This window comes from Fukomys damarensis, unplaced genomic scaffold (genome assembly GCF_012274545.1).
Source record: "Fukomys damarensis isolate Sample0158 unplaced genomic scaffold, DMR_v1.0_HiC HiC_scaffold_27, whole genome shotgun sequence".
NCBI lineage: Eukaryota > Metazoa > Chordata > Mammalia > Rodentia > Bathyergidae > Fukomys > Fukomys damarensis.
Window position 1 is genome coordinate 8,384,882 of NW_022900939.1, and position 3,866 is coordinate 8,388,747.

The 3,866-nt window shown below is 46.9% G+C and overlaps 1 long non-coding RNA gene across 1 annotated transcript in view; it reads right to left on the reverse strand.

The window, feature by feature from the left end:
• Positions 1-1,713, reverse strand: part of LOC104854149 — an 86,315-nt gene extending 84,602 nt beyond the window's left edge. The window contains exon 1 of the long non-coding RNA XR_004514488.1: positions 1,442-1,713. This is a non-coding gene — a long non-coding RNA (uncharacterized LOC104854149). The remainder of the gene's footprint in view (positions 1-1,441) is intronic.
• Positions 1,714-3,866: the final 2,153 nt, after the last annotated feature.

The following is a 3,866-nucleotide window of genomic DNA, read 5'->3' on the forward strand; positions in this document are numbered from 1 at the left end:
AAAAAAAAAAAAAAAAAACCAACAAAAAACAACCCTGCTCTCAGACACATGGAATTCCCATTGATGAGCTCTGGCCAACACCAAACGCTGCATTTTCCTCATTAGACATAAAGCTCGGGGTGAGCACCTCGGGAGCAGGAGAAGGGCTGAGGACAGGGCTCTGCACGATTTGAACTCTGACCCCCAAGGTCAAATGGCTGATGTTCCAAAGGCTCCTCTTCTACCCTCCTCCTGCCTCCAAGCTCCTTCCTGACAAAGAACGAATCTCTGCTACATACAATAAAGCCCTGGTGGATTTACCCAGATTAGAAAACCCCTTGAAGTACCTGTCAAAACTAATCTTCTCAGGAGAAACACTTGTTGATAACCACTCGGCTTTGTGCAGTGGCAGGAAAGACCAGGCAGCAGGGAAAACCTGGCCCCTGGCCTCCCCGTCTCCACAGGACACTGGGCACCAGACGCCCCTAGCCTCACAGCACCCCCACAAGCGCTCCCGGCACTCCCTGCAAGCCCTGCTCCTGCTTTCACTGGGTCCGGGCTCCCCGCTCAGTCTCCCAGTCTGAGGCTCAGACTCTGCAGCTTCCCAAACTAAGGGCCCTGGCCAGGCTCCAGCCTGCCCTCCTCCTCAGCCCTGCGGTTTAACCCTTCACCCCGCCTGGGCCTGCCTTTCTGGTCTTCTGCAAACTTTGCCAGGCGCCTTGCCAGGGGTTTTCCTCCACACAACCGGCCCTAAGAAATCATGCATACAGATTTCCCTCTACAGGTGGTTGTGAGCTGTAGCGGTTTTTGCTCTTGCAATGAAAACATCTTATTTTTTTTACATCATTTTACCCACTAATAATGTTTTTAACAAAAAAAATATTGAGCTTATATCCACTAAAGACTTACCATTTTCTCCAGATAGTGGGAAGAAAGATGATTAAACTATCTAGACAAGAAATAATGCCACCAGCATCACCAGCACCATGCCGTGCTGTGCCCTGACTCTTTACCTTCCCCTAGACACCCCCCCCCACACACACTTTGTTCTGACTTCACGAAGCCTTTTTGGAGTTTAATCTTCATGTGTAAAATAATGAAAAGAATGAAGACACTGATTAGTCCCAAATATGGCAAAGTGGAAGAACCACTTGCTCAGTACAGAATCCCCTCCACCCTCCCAGCCCTGCATCACAGAACACGCTGGGTGGGAGGCAGCCCCGCCATCCCTCCCCGGTTCACACCAGGGCTGTCCTCCAACTGGCATGCTCCTGCAGAACCCTCACACAGGATCCCAGGAGAGTGTGCCCGACAAGTCCAAGCAATTTGTGCAAATATTACTGTTCAACGAAAAAGACAGGAATCATGGCCAGTCACACGGATTGACTCCTCCAAACATTCAGCAACTGACATCATAAACTTTGCAAAAGCCAAACACAAGACAGTGCACGGAATAACCTACCTTGGCGAGCTCCTTCACTTTTTGTGCAAATGTTTTCCCCTCCGCATGCTTTACACAGATTTCTAGGGAAATTTGGAAGGACTGCTGAGCGGGTGGGAGAGGTGAGGGAATGAGGGTAATATAAATAAGGAAGCATCTCAAATGCACCACGCAAAAAGCTCGGGATTTCACGTTATGTGTCTGCACTCTTCCCGGAGCAAAGCAAAACAGTTCGTTCAGTGCCAGACTTGGAGGGAGAGGGAGAAAAGAGCGGGAGGGGGAGAGAGGGAGGAGAAAGCGGACGGGAGAGGAAGAAAGAGGGTGGGGGGATGCTGACGGAGAGACAGAGAGAAGGGGGAAAGGGAGGAGAGGAGCCTTGAGGGGGGACGGAGAGGAGAAAGGAGGGCAGAGCTCGAGGGATGGAGAGAGGAGGCAGCCCCCTCCCACGCTCCCACCCCCACACATTCAGGCACCTCCCGAGTAACTGAGCAGAGCAAAGAACTCATCACCCACGTTCGAAAACCGCGATCAGGGACTAAGTCCCCAGTGCACACACTCTCTGCCTCTATTTATAGACACACCCTAATGCTATGCATTGCGTTGTGAATGTGAATGCATGTGTGCGTGCACACTACATACGGTTCTTCTGACAGGTATGTTTTTGTGTGTATGTGTACTGCAGTGTGATTGTATCGGTTTGGATTTTTTTTTTTTTTTTTTTTTTTTTTTTTTTTGCATCATGAAAACCTGCATCGATTTTGAAGATGTCCTGGAAAAATGGTGGGGGTCTCAGTGCTTACAAGATCCGGGCCTTTTTTTCCCCCCAGCAAAGCTGAGATATTTGCAGAGTTGGGGCTGTTTGGAAAGGCTCCAGCTCTGGCTTGGTGTAGCACGCCCAGTTCCAGCAGTGTGTGCTATTGACCTGCATTGACGTCAGTGCGTCATTAGGTCTCCCTTAGAAACACTGACTTTCAAAAATAGTATCAAATTAATTCAGTTGGAGCCCGGCGAAGAAAGGCTACTAGCTAGAATCAGCCATAAAACTCCAAAATTTTCAGCCCTACATCTTTCCTCCTTTTTTCTAGGAGCCAAATAGAAATCAGATTGTATGGAAAATGCCATTGATAAGATTTTGTTTTCTTAAGAAAAGGGACCAAATTAGATTGCAAAACCCAGAGCTGCCTCTTTTTTTTCCCTTTCCCCTTTTTTTCTGATCTAAAAATAACTCCCTGCTTGAGCTGACTGCGGTATCTTTTGTGTTGCAGCCCTCTGTTTTTAGCAGTCTAGCCCCAGTGAAGGTTGGAATGCAAGTAAAGACATTGATCTATTGATATTTGCAAAGCCAGGAATTAATTTTAATGAAACAGGTGTGCTTCATCGTGGTGGTGGGTACTGCAGTGGAGGGTGCCATGGGAGAGATTTATGCCATTCACACCTTCCTGGTTTCATTTTTTTCCAATTCATTTTTTCAAAGACATAATTCCCACCCCACGTGTCTCACGTGGCCTCTGACCAGCACATGCAACCCCCATTCATACAAACACAAAGCAGCAGTGCATTCACACTTAGCAGAGACGGTACATTCATAAGCTAGGGCTCTGGGATGTTCTTCTTCCCTCGGCTGCTTGGCAGGAAAGACACAGAAGCCCCCCAAGCAGGACTGGGTTTAAAACAAGCAATCTGAGGATCAGACTGTAATATTAAGATCTGTATTCATTAAGAATCTTTTTCTTGTGGGGGAGCACTTGCCCACTTCACATAACTAACAGTGTAGTTTTAATTGGTGTATTTCACACTCTTTCATTATATATATGCCTAGGATATACATGTGAATACAGAGTGGTTCCCCCAGGACAGCAAATTTGGTAACACTCCACTTTCAGATCTTTGCAGGGGTATTTGATTTTTTTTCTATTTTCTGAGGATGTATTTGTTAATTGTTTGTGGTCTCTGTTTCCCACATTTCTTGTTTCTCAATCCTTTCTCCCTGCCTCACCCTCTTCAAAGGAGGTGCACTTGTGCCTTTGGATGATTAAAGAATTTGATTTCTCTGACCTGTTCTGTCTTTGGCCTGGGCTGAGACTCTTAATGAGGGGACTAATTAGGGCCATTGTGTACAGAGGCCCTTGCAGATGACAAGGGGTACGGGGACCCTGGGTGGATGAAGAAAGTCCAAACACATTTAAACCATATGACTTAAAATAAAGTGGGCCTGAGGCTGGGAATGTAGCTCCGTTGGCAGAGTGTTTGCCTAGTATGTGCAAGGACCTGGGTTTGGTCCATGGCACCAAAAAACAAACAAACAAACAAACAAACAAACAAAAACCAATTTCAGGATTTTCCATTTCTGACCACCTAATAATTTTTTGTTTGTTTGTTTTTGGTAGCGGTGATCAAACTCAGGACCTTGTGCTTGCAAGGCAGGTGTGGCATCACTGAACTAAAT